A 20,002-nucleotide genomic window follows, 5' to 3' on the forward strand; every position below is an offset into this window, starting at 1 on the left:
CCCCCCCCCCCCCCCCGACCATCCAGCTAGGCGTTGGATTCAAAACTAATGTTTTCATTGGTTCTGGACCCGACGATGGCTGGGAAATGGTAAAGGTCAATGACCATTTCTGTAGTAGTAGGGTGTACAATATTATTTTATACATGCATGTACCGCGAGCCATCTAGGGTTGAAAACAAAAACAAAAAAATTTGATTACCGGAAACCATTTTCGAGATTTTACCGAGATTCTGGTGTAAATGAAAATGAAAACGGCTACCGAAAATACAGAAATGAAAATGATATTTTTATCCGAAATTGAAAGCGAAAATGATTTCAGCCTCTACCGATCGTTTTCGAAAATTACTGTATTTATTCGGTAATTTACCGCCGGTATTACCATATTTGAAGCCCAGCTCAACACATATTTTCTCGGACGTGTCGTTGATGCATATCGCAGCCGCCTTGATCCTGACATGGTGGAGGCACTTGTTTGCGCTAAGGATTGGATAACTTCAGCTAGACGAGGTCATATTTCAACCTGAGTTAATTTCAAATGTTGAATGTACAATTGATTGGTAAAGTGTTAACTGCAACTTCCTTTTGATTTTCAGGTTCTAAAAACATTTCTTCTCTGCCAAGTGATCTTGAGATTCTCGACACCATTAAGAATAGTGTAACTCTTGAGGTTGGTTCTTCTCATTCCATTATTGGCTATTGGTTTTGTACTTTGGTATGATAATATGAGTACTAATATTTTTTATATTTGTAGGATGAAGTTTCAGAACTGATCAACGATAATTATATGGCAGGTGATGATGATGACATGCCTGAGGTTCAGCTGTAGGCATAGACAGCTTGCGGCCCTGCACTAGCACTATTCTTAATGGCATGCTAGTATATGTTTAAGTCTCTATTTGAATTTAGTTAATGATCATGTATGACTATGTCACGTATGCTATGTGCAACTTTGTGCCATACTATCGTGCATGCTACTATGTGTCAGTTGTCATGGATTGGTTCGATATTTGGATTAATATCTTAATCGAATCTTCACTACTTGCATATGAGATGTGTCAAGTCATATAATTAATGTTATGCTCTATTGTTTGATATGTTTATCGTTTTTTAACTGCCGTTTTGATGGGTTTCGACCGTTATCGATGTGTTCTCGACTGTATATTTCCGTTTTCGAAATTACCGAAATACCAGCACCGTTTTCGTTTCCGAAAATACCGTACCACTTTTGTTTCCGATGAAAAAAATGTGAAAATAAAAGTGGTGGAATCTTTCGCCGATCATTTCCGACTGTTTTCATCCCTAGAGCCATCGTTACTAAGTACTGATTCCATTGTTACTGCATATATCACTCTCATCTCTGTTGGGATAACCACTAATACGTACAACAGGTTAGTAGCAGCAAAATTAGCCCAAGAAATCATCCTATTCATGAAGCGGAACATATGGATCACATATATTTATAGAAGAAATCGCAGCAGTAACACATTAACCAAGAAACACTAAATTTCTTTTCACAAACGAAACACTAAATTTAATAATGTATATCCCAAATTAGAGAAAAAATCACTGCACCAAGCGGGCCAAATCTTCTTCTACTATATGCTTGTGGAATTACATTAACTTTCTCTCTAGATTAAGGCTCACATACATCAAAATTTCATCATCTTGGGTACATCAAAACTTGGAGCTACAAGCTCAGAGTTAGAAGGATCTCACCAAAAAGTGGTGGAACGGTATACTAGCGGTACCATGGTTGTGGATCTGATCGATTTCACAACCTTGAGGACAAGTCCATGCAAAATCTCCTCTCCAATCATCATCTTCTTCCTCTCTCATTTCTTCTCCTTTGGAAGCTCTGTTCTGAAATTTCATGTCTGTCTCTCTCTAATTTTAAGAGACTTATTACTTCTCTTGTAAGGCAGCAAACTAGATATTAAATTAATCTAAGATTGGTCCACACCATAGGTTACATTTCCCTTGTGTTTTGGCATATTCACAAGAAGAAATTACTCTCCTTGCATGTGCACATCACGAGGAGGATTTTCCTATAGTATCTCATATCCATATCAACAAATCACTGCTTGTGAAAAGCTTGAGTTGTTTTGTGCACACCATGCTATAGATCCCGGAACTGGGAGATGCTGGAGAGTGGAGACCGCTGCTATGCGACCTGAGATAACGGTCTTGATTGCTCGGTAGTCGCGAGCTGGAGCTTGGCTATAAGAACGTACTGAAGGTCTGAAGCAAAGGGAGGAAGAGAAGACCAGGGGAAACCTGAAAAAGAGGCAACACAAGTTGTGAAAGGCACCAGCTTTTCATGGTGGCATATCTTGGCATGCGTATAAAGGGAGATCGGATGCAATAAACATAAATCAGTGGTGTACTTATGTACCAGCAAAAGCTATTCCCATCTTCATCCACACGCCGCTCACCTTACGGTGTTGTGTTACTTTAACTGTCTGGGAGGCTCTGGGCATCCGGTGCTCTGCCTGGCACGGCCAATCAGGCAGTCACACGTTTATGGAATGGTGCAGGACCCACGCGGGGGCTATGCCGGGGCCATGCATGAGGCCGACGTCCGATCTTTCCTAAGAAAATTTCTGAGTAGAATGCGTCAGGTCCACCAACATGTAATCGTGTGCCATTTAAATCCACAAACTCCAAAAATACATTTATAGATCCATCAACTTATAATTTGTGTCGCTTAGATCTATAAACTATGAAAATATATTTTTAGGTCCATAAACTTGTAAGTTGTGCCACTGCACTTAGGTCCATAAACTCCGAAAGTACATTTTTTGGTTCATGAACTTCATCCATAAGTAATTGTGTGGTTATAGGCCGTTAAAAGTCGCCCTGATATAGTTATCCATAAGTATTTTTCAACCCCTGACCGAGAACCACTTGGGTTGATCCAAATCTAATATCGTCGCAAGATTTTTCGCCACAACAACTTGCACTACCATATCCGGCCACACACGTCACGGAGGAAATAATATCCCCAACCACGGTACACATGTTGTTGAGTTCCTCTATAACTTCCTCCATCTTTCCAAAGCAATCACTTCATACTCTCCACCCATATTACGGGGTTATATATGGATATAAGCTTCAGAACTCACCAATGGCGGTCCGAAAGCCCCCTTTGAATCCCAATACATATCAATAACCTCCAAAATAACTCTTTCATTCCCCCTCTCCCCATCCTATGCACTTGATTTGAAATTGAGGTTCAAATTTCACAATTCTATAGCAATGTGTGGTAACCGTGTAGATTCATGTTGGTGTGATATCAGTGCATGATGGCTAGGTAGAGGGGTATGGACCTAAGTGGCACGAATTACAAATTTATGGACCTAGGAATGAACTTTCAGAGTTCATGGATCTAAGTTACACAAATTACAAATTTATGGACCAAAAAATGCAATTTTGAAGTTGTTGGATCTAAATGACATCCTCCTACAAGTTGATGGATCTCTGGTGTATTTTACTCAAAAGTTCTTATTTGACATCCCTAAGAGCTTCTCTAGTGGCCGAACCATCATTCGATGTGGATTCCTCAAAGCAAATCTTCACTGCTGCAGCAACCGAACCATAGCAGGATAGAGAAAGAGTCTACTCTCAATCTTGCTACAGTTGAGAGAGGCGAGTGAGAGGGCGAGCGTCCCCGCCGGCGGAGCCGGCGGTCTCTCCTGCCTCCGATGGCCCCCGGGGCGTCGTGAGGTGGCGGAGACCGTCGGCCTCTTTCCGGCTGGTGGTGGGGCAGGCAGTAGTCTAGGTCCTAGGGTTTCTAGGGTTTCATTTCCGGCGTCGAAGTCGAGGCGGCGGCGGCGGCGTCAAGGAATAATGTCCTTCTGATCTCTTCCCCGTCTCGATGGTGCTCCGCTCCGGCGCTGTCGATGAGCGCGTGGAGGTGGGGTTCCCGGCGTGGATCCCCTGTACAGGAGTCCGCGGCCGGCGGCTCGTCGGCAGGTGAGTCCGCTGGCTTTTTGCTCGATGGATCCAGGGCAAGCTGTGGGTTTTGTGGAGGTTGGGTGGCCGGATCGGGCTCGGCTTCCCCTCGGCGGCGGCGTTGTCGATGGCGAGCGCGGATCCGGGAGTTGCAGAGGTCGGGGCGTGTCCCCGGTCGATGGGCTACAGCCGACGACGACTTCTACTGCGACTCCTTCAAAAGCCAGGGTGCGATGGGGCCTCGGCAGCTCACGGTGAAGATCGGCTTCTTCCTCAACGGCGATAGCCGGCGACGACGAGGTCGACGGCAGGGGTTTCACGAAGGTTCCAGGGGCTTCTTTGCAATTTCTCTTTTGGTTAGGGTCCTTTGTGAAGTTTGGCTGTATCAGCTTCCTCTGTATCCTCTACGTACGTCTCTGTATGCGTACGAGTACTTGTATGTTTTCCTTATCTAAGAATATAGATACGTATTATCAAAAAAAAAATCAAGAATATGCAGTGAAGCACGCCTACCTACCATTACATCGGAGAGGAAGATTGAACTTTTTTATTCAATGGTAGGGCAGGTACAGACCCAACCATAGAGGAATCAATTCATCAGGACATGCTCGCTCTTTTTAATCGTATGATTCGATTCACCGGGAAAGGTCACTCAATCGGAAAGGTCACTGGAGAAGCTGTAAAGTTACTGGTTCCTTTCTTGGCCCTTTAAAATTTTTTATTCCTTATATGGCCACGATTTCAACTTTCATCCCCAATTTAACACTCCGCTCATTTTTCCCATCCATACACTGTTAAATGGCATACGAAAAGATCATTTTGCACGTTTAAAGGATCCTCACCATCTCTCTCGGCCCATCTCCGTGGCCTCGATGCCGCCGTCCATGAGCGGAGGGTGCTCCAGCTCCTCGTCGTGCTTGCGCACGCAGTCCGGCCGGGACCTCCAGCTGCCCCTTGTCCATGTGCGCCCACACGTACATACTCGAGCCTGCTCATGTACCTCATCAGCTTCTCGTACAGCCTGCGAGCAAGACCCAAATCCCAGATTCCCAGATAAAAAATTCAGCTCTTTAATGCAAAAGCCGCAGAAGCTGATCGGATCGCGGTAAGTCATTGTTGACGCAGAATTGGCCAACACATAAATGCTAGAACGCGCAGGATCGTAATGATGAGAACCGAACGAAGCTCGCCGGCAACCGGTCAGACCGGTCACGCCAATCGGTCAGACCGGTCGGACGCAGAGAAGCTTCGCGAAGACCTAAAACCGTGAACTCGGGAGGGACCTCGTCGGAACTCGCAGATCTAGGATTATCTTGAGGCCGGCAGGCCACTCAAGACGTCCTTGAAAGCCGTCGAGACGAACAAAGAACATCACGAGGTTGGAAAAGCTAAGGTTTGGAGAACAATAGAAAAATAGTAGATTGATTGATTCGATTGGGTAGAAGTACCTCAATCGGCCGTGACCTTTATATTTATAGGCCGGGGAAGACGTACCCCTTCCAAATTGAGTTTTAAACGGATTCCAAATTATAATTCCTAACTCTACTCGGACTGCACAGGCCCAGACCAGTCTGACCGGTCGGTCTCGGTGTTTGCCAATTTTGGCCTCCAACATATGTCCCCCTGACTTTTTGGTGAGTTTTGCAAGCAAAAAAAGCAAGTACTAGAAGCTAGCCTAGTTACGTACATAAATTTAAATAGAAAGTACAAAACTAAAATAATGCTAAGGACGATACTCTATACCAGTCATCTTCGTCTTCAAGCGTCTTACCACACGTTGGGGTAGTATTTCTTCAAGTATCTTCCGTTAAGAGCCCTTGGAAGACGCTCTCCTTGCATCGCCTCCACCATATAAGAATTTCCGAAGATAACCTTGATGATCCTGTACGGTCCCTCCCAACTTGACGACCACTTGCCGAACTTATTGCTTTTTGTCCCAAGAGGCAATATTGTCTTCCAAACCAACTCACTAACCTAAAAAGATTTTGCTCTTACCTTCTTGTTGTAAGCTCTAGCCACCCGAAGTTTGTTCTTCTCAATTTCCTTCAAAGCTTGCATCCGTTTGTCGCTTACTTCATCAATATTGTCCATCATCAAGTCATAGTAATCAACAGCAGAAAGATCATTTTGTTTAGCCAATCTATAAGCGTCAAGATTCACCTCAACGGGCAAAATGACCTCTTGACCATAAACAAGCTCAAAAGGAGTAACTTTAGTAGCACCATGTCTAGATATACGATGAGCCCACAATGCCTCACATAGAACCTCATGCCACCTCCTAGGATTCTCCTCTATCTTCTTCTTGATGAGCTTTATCAAGATTTAATTACTAGACTCGGCCTGACCATTGGCCTGAGCATAATACAGAGATGAATTGAGTATCTTAATCTTATATGATTCGGCAAAATTACGTACCTCCTTTGAAATAAAAGATGAACCTTGATCCGTTGTCAAAGTTTGAGAAATACCGAATCTATGAATAATATGCTCTGTAATAAACTCAATTACCTTCCGGTTTGTCATATTCTTCAAAGGAACCGCTTCGGTCCACTTAGTAAAGTAATCCGTAGCAACCAACACGAAGCGATGTCCCTTTGAAGAAGGGGGATTAATCTGACCAATGAAATCCAACCCCGAACCTCTGAACGGCCATGGCTTCATAATAGGATGCAATGACGCAGCAGGTACTAATTGAACATTACCAAATCGCCGACATTCTTTACACCTTTTATAATATCTGAAACAATCTGGCATCATAGTTGGCCAATAGAAACCGGCTCTCCTAAGTAACCACTTCATTTTAGGAGCCGACTGATGTATACCACAGATGCCTTCATGAACTTCCCCCATAGTTACACGGGCTTGATCAGAATCTAAGTAGTTGAGAAGTACATCTTCGGCGGTTCGACGAAAAAGCTCATCGTCGATCAAAATGTATTTAAATGCCAAACGCCGAATACTCCATTCCGCACCATGACTAGAGTCCTTTAAATATATCACAATAGGCACCCTCCAATCAGCAACCTCGGCCTTCCCTTTGGAATCGAAAGTGGCGGCCGACCGGGCAGACCAGTCTCTAGACCGGTCAGACCGGTCTGAGTGGTCAGACCGGTCAGGGCGTCCGGTCTGACCGGTTCGTCCAGAATCAGTAACTCGGCTGTTACTCGCATCGGCTTTTTCATGTTAAAATATTTTTTAGTAACATCATAACCAGATGCTTGCTGAGCTAGAGTATTTGTCTTTTTATCACTATCTCTTGGAATATGTCGGATTACAAATTTATCAAAACAAGAGATAATATCAAAGCATATATCAAGATATGCATTTAGAGATCCGTTATAGCATTAGCATACCTTGGATACTTGCTGCACCACTAGAAGTAAATCACCATAAGCTTCCACATGTTTAACGCCCATTTATTCCAAGAACTCCAAGCCAAATAGAAGTGCCTCATATTCAACTTGGTTATTCGTGCGCTCTTCTTCTAATCGATTTGAGAACTAAAAAAATAGTACCATTCGGGGAGATTAGAACGGCACCAATTTCTTGTCCATCATCACAAGCCGATCCATCAAAGAATAACTTCCATGGTGTGCAAGCAACATAGCCGACTTCCAAAACATGCCCATCATTAATCCGATGTTCAACAATGAAATCCGCTACAGTTTGGCCTTTAATAGCTCTCAAAGACTCATAGGCCAAATCATATTCAACAAGTGCATAAGCCCACTTTCCGATTCTACCACTCAAAATTGGCTTTTGTAGCATATGCTTAATAACATCGGCTTGACAAGTAACTATGCAAGTACTTGATAAAAAATAATGCCTTAGCTTGGTACAAACATAATATAATGATAAACACAATTTCTCAATAAATGTATGCCTTATTTCCGCATCAATAAGTCGTCGGCCAACATATGTGATAACATACTCCTTTCCTTCGATTTCTTGAGTCAAAATAGCATCAATAACTTTGTCTTCGGCAGCCACATAAAACCTAAAAGGAATACCTCTTTTAGGCGCCTTGAGATCCGGTGGTGAAGACAAATACTTCTTGATCTTCTCAAAAGCCTCTTGCTGTCCTGCCCCCAAGTAAATTCAGCTTCATTCTTTAATCGAAGAATAGGAGTAAAAGCATCTATCTTTCAGGACAAATTAGAAATAAATCTTCTCAAGTAATTTACTTTGCCCAAAAACTTTTGCAAGTCTTTCTTGCAAGCAAGAGTCTCCACTTTCTTCATGGCTTCAATTCTCTTTGGATCAATCTCTATGCCCTTCTCATGAATAATGAAGCCCAAGAACTTCCCAGCCGATACACCAAAAGCACACTTGAGCGGGTTCATCTTCAATCCATACTGACGCATCCTCTGAAGAGCAAGTCTCAAATTAGCCAAATAATGACTCAAGCTGACCGATTTAATCACAATATCATCAATATAGACCTCGAATATAATACCAATTAAATCATGAAAAATCAAATTCATAGCCCTTTAATAAGTAGCACTAGCATTCTTCAATCCAAAAGTCATGACAACCCACTCAAACAAACCAACGAAACTAGGACATCTAAAGGCCGTTTTAGACGTATCCTCTTCGGCCATAAATATTTGATTGTAACCTGCATTACCATTAAGAAAACTTATAACACGATGTCCAAAAGCCTCATTGATCAACATATCTGCTATAGGCATATGATATTCATCTTTAGGAGTAGCTTTATTAAGATCTCTAAAATCAATGCAAACTCTAATCTTGCCCGAATATTTCTTTTCAACGGGCACAATATTAGAGATCCACTCCGCAAAACAACAAGACCGAATAAATCTAGCATCTAATAAGCGATTAATTTCTTCTTTTATTCGGTCAAACATAATAGGATTAAAATGCCTATAAGGTTGCTTATAAGGTCTAAAACCGGCTTTAATCGGCAGCCGATGCTCAACCAAATCACGACTCAAACTAAGCATCTCAGAATATTCCCATGCAAAACAATCGACATATTCTTTCAATAACTTTATTAAATCGGCTTTACAAACATCCGATAAATTAGCATTTACAAAAGTCAGCCTAGGAATAGAACCATCTCCAATATCTACCTTTTCTAAAGGATCAGTCGACATAAAACCTTGGCCTAACTTGTCTAAGTCATCCAAGTCTTCAATAGCCTCGCACATATCGTTCGCCTTGTCCCAATAGTGCTCGATGCACTGCTGCAGCCAGTCTGCACTGGACCGGTCTGGTACACCGGTCGGCTTCGGCTGGTCTAACCGGTCAGCTCTGTGTCATTGCCCTGCTGCATCATAGAAGCAAATGTAGTCGATTCTCCATCAGCTTTAAGACTACAGAGACAAAACCCTCCTTAGTGCAACTAATCAAGTCATTATCGGTCAAGCCCATGCACAACCTCAACCTCATCGCCGATCCACTGAATAAGAAACTGGTGCAAGGAAGATGGTACACATTGATTGGCATGAATCCAATCACGTCCAAGTATGAGGTTGAAGTTATCTTGCACCTCGAAGACGAAGAATGCCGTCGCAACCGTCTTGCTCCCAATGGTCAACTCCATGAAGCAACCCCCTTGGCACCAATGGGATCACCTCCTCCAACGCCGCTGACCATTATGTTCGTCTTGATGAGCTCTTCGTCCATCCTGCCGAGCTTCTTATAGAGCGAATAGGGCATCAAGTTGACAATTGCCCCACTATCCACAAGCATACGAGAAACTGGCTTCCCGTTGATGTGCCCCCTCACATAGAGAACCTTCAAATGATTATATGAATCTTTGGGCTTTTGAAATATAGCTTCGCGGGGCCCAAAGTCCAGATGTGCCGTCTCCTCCTCCGGAATCGCCCAATAATCATTAGAAAAGCGCACAACATTGATCTCCATATTTGTGCGTCCGAAGAAGCCTCGTAATCCACCAACTCCTCGTCCTCTGCTGCTGGGGGAGTTGATGGAACCTCTGATGCGCCAGTAGCCGAAGTGGAGACAATCTCTTCGGCCTTCTGCTCAGGCTTAGGATCGACTGGTCTGACCGGTTGCTCTGAGCGGTCAGACCGGTCCGGGACACCAGTCATACCGGTCCGGGACACCGGTCTGACCTGTCGGCTGTAGCGGTCCGACTGGACCTGTAGGCTGGTCAGCTGCCTTGACCTGCCACACCTTGCCTTGAGGGATCCTTGGTCTATATTTGTCGAACTGTTCATCCCTCAACTTCTCCGCCTCCTTTTCCTTCTGTTCTTGGCGGCAAAGATGCTGCAGCCTCCTCTTCTGAGTGTGTGTCAACCCCGATGGGCACCACCTAGGCTGGAAGTACTTCTCCTTGTCTTGGTCCTTGAGGTTGCTGCTGCTGGCCTCATGATTATTGGCCAACACAAGCTTCTGAGAAACATTGACCGGTTTCTCGATGATCACCGGTCCCTCTTGTGCATCTTGAGCTTTGCCCTTTTCATCTTCAACTTGCACAACCTTTGCAGCTGGAACCTTCTCAGAATCAACTTGCATTGGCACTAGTTCATCCTTCTATTCTTTAACATATATTCTTGGCGAACTGGACAAACTTGGGCTGACCTCTGCTGAGACCGGTCTGACCGGTTGGGGTAGACCGGTCTGACCGTTCCGGGTTTTTGCCTTTGACCAGATTGGTGCTGACCCAATTGGTCGTGAACTGGCTGCTTCAACCTATGAAACACAGGTCCTCTGGAGCTTCCGTCCCCCTGGAAGTGTGGGGATACGGCATCAGATAACATTGCATCCAAAATCCCCCATTTTCACATGTGGGAAACTGAGAATTCGATGCCGGTGGAGCCCATGGCATTGTAGCATACATCGGCTACATTTGCCGAGGAGGGAACAAGGTAACCACATCACCCCTGTGCTTGCTTGATTCTCCCCTAGGAGATGAAGGTGCGCCTTGACGTGGAGGTGACCTCGGTCTCTTTTTTAGGGGCCGAACGTTTCGAACGGCCTTTGAGTACTTGTTCAATAATTGTCCAAAGGTAGGCTTCTGATTTGCGATCTTGCCCTGCACCTTTGTCTGGTTAGTCTTCCATGTACCCACTTCCGGTCGCATTGGCTTGAATGTCCGGGGCTGACCACCAGGGTGGTCTGACCGGCCGTCAGAACCGGCCTGACCAGTCTGACCGGTCGGAGAAACCAGTCTGACTGGTCTCAGTTGAGCAGCAGACCGGTCGCCTGAAGAAGAACCCTCTTGCCCCCCCCCCCGAGCGTGCGAGGCTTAAGTATGATCCTCAGATTCTTCTTCCCATCAAGAGTCTTCTCCTGTATCACCTCCCTGGCCAGAATTTTTTTATCAACAGTCAATGGCCTTTCATCACCAATGATCACATTCTTGTCTTTTGCCCCTTCGGCTTGTTCCGGCCGAATTAGCACATTTGCATTGCTGAGATCAATGGTATGAACTGGGAATGGAGCTTTATCTATCTTCATCTTCGGAAAGGCCAATTGTCCTTTATTTATGGCTGATTGTACCTGTCGATGAAACACATTACAATCATTAGTTGCATGAGATGAAGAATTATGAAATTTGCAATAAGTGCACCGCTTTAGCTCCTCAAGCGGTGTATAACATGAGTAACTTTCAAATGTCCAAGTCGTAATAATTCATCAAAAATGCGATCACACTTGGACACATCGAAAGTAAACTTCATCTCCTCTTGCCGATTCTTTTGAGTCGGCTTAAGAGATGTACAAGTAGATGGTTTGGACGAGGCGGGCCAAACAAACTTAGCTGCATACACCTCTTTATCCTCATCGTCCGATGAATCAGAATCATATTCAACAACATGAGTGTTTGAACGATGGGACTTGTAGGTGTCCTTTTCTTTTTTAAGCTTGGTTTCTTGACTCAAAGCTTTAGCCTGAAACTGATTTATAGAATAAAAACTCGAACCATCAAGCTTTTCTCTATAACTAGAATGTAAACCCTGTTGACGCTCACTAACGACCATTTCCAGGCGTCAATTTGATTAGATAATCATGAGAGTTTGCATTTCTTACACACATCCTTATCCAATAAAGTCCCTATACCACACTTTACCTTTTAGAATATGCAAGTTATGTTTTCAAGCTAATATGCAGGTTACATGCACACTTTAGCCCGACATAAAATCACAGAAATTGTTAGAGCACCGATTTCTCAGATGGACCAAAAGTGATGCAAGAACCCAATTCAAACAAGTCAAGATAGGCCAATCCCAGCGTGGATCAGATAAGGAGGCCCAAGACAGCCTGCCAGAAGAAGTTGGGGGCGGTTGGTGGCCCGGGCTGGCCGACCGACCTATCTGGTCGACCGACCTAGCCTGTGGGCCCCACCGCCTCAACCAGGGCACGTGGCATCTCCCCATTGGTCCCCTACGTCGGTTGTGAAGGCTTCACCCCGTGGCTCCCTGCATTAAATACAAGGGGGGGGGGGCGGAGAATAGGACACACACACACCACACACCTCTCATCTCCTCTCTTGCATTCCTTGCATAGTCTTTAGTCTTAGTGGAGTTTAGGAGAAGTCTAGGAGTCATCGAGTCGACAGAGTTGCTCGAGAGTCTGGTATAGGTTCATTTCTAACTCTCTCTTGTAATATTCGGTCGTTTGTAATAGAATTAGACTATGGTTACCGATATCTGCTTGAAGTATATTCTGAGTTATCAAGTATAAGCTTCTTGTCATGGTTGCGTTATTATTCAATGCTTGCATTGCATGATCGCCCTGTGCTGGAGATGGTTAGTCTTTTGTTCTTAGAACTTTATCAACTGCTCCAGTATTCGTATGATTGCTCTAGTGTGATGTCTGTCCATCCAAAGGGAGGGGGCTCCGCGTGGGACACTAGAGTATCCCTTATTAGTGTAGACATGGTGTCTAGATTAGCTAAGAGTTGCTGGATGTCAACTATACCCACGGTTTGTAAAGGTAGCCGGCAGGTGGTGACAGCCCTGTTCAAGCCTTTTAGTAATCCTCCACGTTCGGTCTAGGGGGGTAGGAGGTACATAAAGTCGCCGGGGTGTACGGGCTGGTCCCGTTACTTCGATAGCGATCTCCCTGTTGTGTAGTTTAATCTCTGACGAGCTAACCAATGAGAAATTGTAGATATAGCTAGCCTAGCATAGCTAACTCGAGCTCTGACTTTTACCTTTCTCCCGGCCTAAAGCATCTTTTATCTTTCTTTTATCTTTTATTTATCCAAGAGGGTAGTTTGTGTGTGTGTCACACTACCTCTTACCATGTTATTATCTTACCCCCTGTTTATGCATGAGAATATCCAATATAGATAGAGTTCACCAACTAATCTATATATCTTCTCACTCATCGCCTTCCCTGCAGAAATATAAATGACACCCCGGTATACTCCCGGGTAAAATGCTACACGGTATTCCGTGCGCTTGCAGAGTTATTCGTGGTTCATGAAATACTGCCACCTTAAATTGGCGTCTGCGGGCGTCATCGCTGGTGACATTGGTAGGCGCCAACAAACCCGCAAGAGCCAAATCAACCAAATCCTTTTCAGAAAGTGACAAATTAAAGCATCGGTTCTTGATATCTTTAAAGTTTTTAAAGTATTCTTGGATAGACTCATCTCTACCCTGTCTAACCGATGTCAAATCTACCAACTTAGTTTCATTATCCAGACTATAAAAATGATCATGAAACTTTTGCTCTAATTCGTCCCAAGAACGAATCGAGTTAGGAGCTAACGACGAAAACCAAAAGAAAGCCATTCCAGTCAAAGATAAAGAAAACATGTGAACGCGTAAAAACTTGCTAGAATCGACTTCTCCAAGTTGAGCAATATATTGGCTAATATGCTCCCAAGTGGATCGGTTATCATCACCGCTAAACTTGACAAAATCAGGAACACGCCAACCAGTGGGGTAAGGAATCAAATCAAATGCATCAGCGTACGACATACTATATAGCCAACTCCTAACTGCAACAAAACCAAGTTTTTCTTTAAACATATCAGCCAGATCTTCTCTCATCCTAGCAAGATCGGCCTCATAGTTACCCGTAGATGTTTGGCCAAAACGATGTGTCATAGGATCAGTTTGTGCGGCATACTGCGGACTGGCCCTAAGCCAATTATCCCAAACATCCTTGGGCAATGGTGGAGGAAAAGAGGGTTCACCGTATGACTTTGTCGTATACAACGGCACAAAATCCACCAATTCTCGCTCCAGGCTATAATCAGCTGAAGCAGAAGGAGGCGCGACTTGTGGCTGTGACGCAGAACTGAGCACCATGGCACCGGTCTAACCGGTCCGCCCGCCAGGGCACCGGTCTGACCGGTCGGGGCGACCGATCTGACCTGTTCGGCCCTGGACGGCCGAACTGAGCCCGGCGGGGGCGTCTGTCCCGCGAAGTAATTCGGCAGTATACCATACTGATAATTCTCTGACGGTGCGGCCGAAAGACTAGGGTTAGGGGAAAATTGGAATAATCATCGACAGTTTTCTTCCCCTTGTTTTGCATACTCAAGTCCATAAGTATATCTTGTGTAAGCTTTTGGGACTGTTCGAATCTACTCAAAAAGGCATCGGCAAATTGCTTAATAGAATCGAAGGTAATACTTACCTCGCTTGAAGTGGAAGCAGATAAAGCAGTAGCGGTAGCCGTAGTAGATGGGTTCGGCGGTGCCGGTGCGAATGTGGGTATGTTGAACTCCTCCTTCTTGAACACACCTTGCCGAGTCTTCCCGAAGCATGCAAGCAATCTCTTCTTGGCATCCTCCTATTCCATCTGGATCGCAGCCTCGAATTGCTTGCGTGTCTCCTCAGGTATGTCTTCGTACTTGATGTCGATGGGAGTTGCATCTACCTTGGGATCAACCTTCTCACCGGCTATTTCGCCCGATGAACTCAGATCTTTCCCCAGCGGAGTCGCCAAAAAGTATGTTAACGCAGAATTGGCCAACACACAAGCGCTAGAACGCGCAGGATCACATCGGCCGGACTTGAACGAAGCTCGCCGGCGACTGGTCAGATCGGTCGCGCCAACCGGTCAGACCGGTCGGACGCAGAGAAGCTTCGCGAAGACCTAAAACCCGAACTCGGGAGGGACCCAGTCGGAGCTCACAGATCTAGGGTTGTCTTGAGGTCGGCAGGCCACTCAAGATGTCCTTGAACGCCGTCGAGACGAGCAAAGAACAGCACGAGTTTGAAAAGCTAGGGTTTGGAGAAAATTAGGAAAATAGTAGATTGATTGATTTGATTGGGTAGAAGGACCTCAATCGGCCGTGATCTTTATATTTATAGGTCGGGGAAGATGTACTCCTTCCAAATTAAGTTACAAATGGATTCCAAATTAAAATCCCTAACTCTACTCGGACTGCACAGGCCCAGACCGGTCTGACCGGTTGGCCCAACCGGCCAGACCGGTTGGCCTCGGTGTTTGCCAATTTTGGCCTCCAACAGTCATGTAATTTGGTGACGGCCATGACCGTACCCAGAGCTGAAGAGGAAGCGGCCGAAGGTGGGAAAAAGAGCCTAGACTGGAGAGCGCCAGGTAAGTAGATGGTGCACAGCCTAGTCCTTGACGGCGGCCGGCAGCCACTCGTAGGCTCCGGCACCGACGCCGAGGAAGTTGCCGCCGTGGTCCACACGAGAGTGCATGTACACCACCACGAACTCGCCACTGCTAGAAAACTATGTGTTAGTACCGGGCGGGAACCCTTAGTTAGTACTAGTTCCCCGCCCGGTATCGCCGATCGGTACTAAATGCATCTAAATGCTAATGCATTTAGTACCGGTTGGTCTGACCGGTACTAAATGATGCATTTAGTACCGGTCAGGAATACCAACCGGTACTAGAGATATTTTTCGCGCAAAAAAAAACAAGTTGCTTCTCCTGCTCGTCATCCTTTCTCTCTCCCTTGTTCCTTTGTTCTTCAAGAACAAGAACAAAGAAAGAAAAAGATAAGTAACGACATTGGGAAGAAAAGCAGAAAGGAAGGAGTAGCTAGAAAAGATTCACTTAGGTTGCAACATTCAAGCCAAGATTACAAAGAGCTAAGATATAAGAAAAATTATACTACACGAGAGATTTACAGGGAAAGATTCAACATCAACTACGTATCTAAAAATGAAAAAAAAAATCATGAGCCTCCCCGCGTGCAGGGAGCCGGGCGGAATGGCTGCCGAGGACGAGCCTTTCGGTGTTTACCACCAAGCCTGCTTAGGGATACCCTTAGCAGTAAGGTTTGTAGGTAGGGATCGACTGCTCTTGAACTCGATGGTGCAAGGAACACAAAGATTTAGATAGGTTCGGGCCACGAGTTACGTAATACCCTACGTCCTGTGTGGTGGTTTGTATTGCCTTAGGTGTTGATTGTATGGAGGGGGTCCCTGCCCGCCCTTATATATCTGGGGGATAGGGTTACATGGATAGTCCTAACCGAGTACTGTTGGAATCCTACTACAACTCAATCGGGTAGTTTCTTTTGTACTGCAGCTAGTTCTACGCCTATTCGGGTAGTTACGAAAAGAGGTAAGATACATCTATGAGCTATCCCTTACTCTAGAACATTCTATGCCTATAAGCTGTCCCGCTGCCCCGGATCTGACTAGTCCCCGAGCTGTTCGTAGCCGAGTCCTGCAGGCGTCGAGTACTTAGCCAGGCGTCTTAGAGTACTTCAAGTAGTCAGAACATCCTTCTGGTTGCTTCTAGTTCTTCTTTCTGGTACGTCAAGTAGTCCTCCAAGTACTTCTAGTTGCTCTGAGGCTGTGAGGTGCTCAAGCCCCGAAATCTTGATCATATATGGTGCGCGAAGTACTCGCGCTCCATATGGAGTAGCCCCCGAGCCTTAGGTAGAATCGCAGAATCAGGTTGAGGGTCACTTCAGTCTTTTTCCTTGTTTATTTTCCAAAAAATTTGAAAAATAAATCTCTGATGCACATATCCCGCAGCCCCCGAGCCTTAAATCAAAATCCCTTTTGCTGCGAGTAGCCCCCGAGCATAGATTTGGAATTAAGGATTTAAGACGTGGCATCAGATTTTACCCTTCAAATTATTTGCAGGATTCATCAGATCCGGTATTCGAAAAGACCTCTTTTTCGGGCAAAATCCTTGAAAAATGATACAATTGAATACGCCACACTGATTGCACCCGAAATAACTTCAGACATAAAACCCGGGATGTATGGCTATTTACTGTGTGGTCACATGGGACGTTACTGTTGGAAAATCTGCATTATTGCATCCTTGAATGCGTCCGTGAATGCTGCAACTGTAGCATCATGGGTTGTCCTACAGTAGTGTCCCTTGTGGCTATAAAAGATGGGAGAGAGGCCATTGCCAGAAACACCAACGTGTAGCAACCATAGCTTATCCTTGGTGTTCTTGCTCTCGCTCTCTTGAAGTTTGTGTAGTCCTTTCCAGCAAAAGATGCTAGAAGAGAACTTGCGAGTGACAAGTGAAGTCCCTGCTACCTCATCCTACCACTCCCATGCTCTCATTGGATCCATTTTGGACATCATGTCCTTGCATCTTCCAATGAGGCAGGTTCCCTGTGGACTGGTTGAGTCTTGTTGTGTCATATCCTTGGGGTTGCCTGTTTCTGGGTGCCCAAGAACTGACATCTCTGGTAAAGAGACTTAATCTTGTCACAAAGTATTTAGGAAGAAGGAGAAATTTCTCCGCAAGATGCTACAAGAGGACTTGCGAGGCGATTACTGTAATCTGCCTCCATACTCTTAAAACTTTTCTCCCAGAATACGAGTATCATTATTCCCTTGATGGGAATAACAAGTTTGTAATTTGTCACGGCCTCGGGCCGATCTAGCTGCAGCAGGCTTCTCAGGAAGTCAAGAAGTGTGCGTGCAGACCCGAGTCGCTGTAAAGTTAGATAAGAAGTACTCGAGTTGTAATATCGAGTAGTTGTACTGTGTTGAGTACTTTTCCTTGTCCTGGAATGTAATCCCAGTCGAGGAAAAAAAAGTCGAGTAGTTGACTAGGGGTGTGAGTGTTTTCTTTTTCTAGAATATAATCTTAGAAAAAGGAATGTCTCAGAAAATCCCGTGTTTTCCGCGATTTGCAACGGACTGTTGGCCTGTTGGGTGTTTTTACTATGATGCCAGTGCCATTATAAAATGAAACGGTAACTAGGTTTTACCCCACCGGCCGCCATTTACTTTCGCTTCTTTAGATCTGCTCTTGCCTTGAGCTCCCAGATCTACATCTCTTGCTCCTCTTTACTTCCCATCTTCGCCTTTGGGTTTCCGCCAGTGTATGCGCATGAAGCGATCCGTTGATTTCCGGATGGCTGCCAAGAAAGTGAGCAAGGGGAAGGGTGCGGCTGCAGAGCCAACCCGGGAAGAAGGCTGGAACACGAGTAAGTGCTCCGAATCTGACCTTGAAACCTTAGTTTCGGATGGTCTTTTGGTTCCCAGATCTGTTATCCAATGGCATCCTGCCTTGGGTAAAGATCATCCGTACTCGCCCACACTTCAGATACAGCCCTCTTGGGCACATCTTCAATCTTCCCTACAGTATTCCTTGTATTTTGGGAATCTAGATGAACAATATGCTACTTAATCAAATTAAGAGCAGTAAAATACCTTTCCTATAAGGTGGTACAAGCTTACCTGCAGGGGTCTCCTCAGGCTGCTTTTCGCCTCCTCCCTCAGGAACCTTCTCGCCTTCTTCCTCCTCTGTTGTCGCTTCCGCCATCCTCCGGGACCTTCTCATTGCCCCTTTCGGAATCCGGCAATGGAGAATCCCGAAGCATGGAGTCGGCCATAGCCTCCGCATCATGAGCACTCATATTGGGAGTATTCGGGGGCTTCTCCACCACCGATCTAGAGGCTGAGTTGTCCTCAGTCTCCACGCTCACCTCCAGGATTGTGTCGCTGAAAAGACAAAGTAGTTAAAAAACTACTAGATATAAAGGCAAATCCTACAATTACAAGCCTCGAGCAGCTTATGTAGGAGCTCTTTTCAGAGCAAGACCCTTGATGCCAAATTTGCGGGCAGGCTTCACAACAAGGGCCCGCTTACCCGCATCACCGTCTTTACTTACATCGGAACTACTCGCCGGAAGAGTAGTCCCGATCCCCTTTGACGAGTCCACTATGGTGGAAGGGACAGACTGTCCCACCACAGTATCATCCCCAGATGATGATGTCTGTGGCATTTTAGCCGCCGGACTTGAAAAAGCAAAACACAAATCAAAACTTGCTAATCGACAACAAAAAAGTACTCGATTGCAAAAACAACTAGTCACTTACCTGTCACTAGCAGTTTGGGAGGAGCTGAGACGCTTCCTCGCCACTGATCAAGTACCCCTTGGATGCCTAGTTTGGGTATCGGTACTCGGAGTAGGGCTGAGCTCCCTATCACTCCTCTCCCAAGCCGCCTCCTCATCTGCACAACCAAGGCTATACATAAGTACTGTCTGTATGAAACCCCATATGAACATACTAAGACTTGGTCAATAAATCGAGATGCCTGGAAAAACAAAAGGACGAATAAATGCCTGGCGCTGAAGGACTACTCTTAAAGCGCTCCACGTCCTCCTACAGAAAGCAAATCCTATCATATTTAAACTATGGTAAAGTACTCGATCACTACGTATCGACTACTCTTATCTAGTACCTGCTTCGGAGGACTCGCAACAGAAAATGTATCAGGAACAACTGGGATTTTCTTTACATTCATTAGCAGCCGTTGTACTCGACTAAATGCTACCTCATCTGCGATCTCTTCCTCCGAGTACCTTGATGAGTCAGCTATTCCTTGATACAGGAAACCAAGTGTTTCCCGAGCCTATAATGGCTGGATCCTTCTCTTCATCCAGTCGAAAACAACTGCTTCTCCAGTCAAATTATTTTGTCTTAAAATGGCAATTCGCTCGAGCAGCTCAGAAATCTGACTCTTGTCGACTGGTTTCTTATTCCACTCAGCCCATTGGATAGGAGGGCCTGGAATAATTGGTGGGAAGCTATCCCACTTGAGCTTCCATTCGATTACTTTACTACTAAGACTATAAGGAATATACACTCTATCCTTTCTCTGCCCAAGTTGGAGACCCGCACCTCCTACT

At 45.2% G+C, this 20,002-nt stretch overlaps 1 pseudogene; it reads right to left on the minus strand.

Annotated features, from left to right (window-relative positions):
* Positions 1-4,789: 4,789 nt before the first annotated feature.
* On the minus strand, positions 4,790-18,630 carry LOC120681069 (annotated as a pseudogene).
* Positions 18,631-20,002: the final 1,372 nt, after the last annotated feature.

Source organism: Panicum virgatum, chromosome 7N (genome assembly GCF_016808335.1).
Source record: "Panicum virgatum strain AP13 chromosome 7N, P.virgatum_v5, whole genome shotgun sequence".
In the NCBI taxonomy this organism is placed as follows: domain Eukaryota; kingdom Viridiplantae; phylum Streptophyta; class Magnoliopsida; order Poales; family Poaceae; genus Panicum; species Panicum virgatum.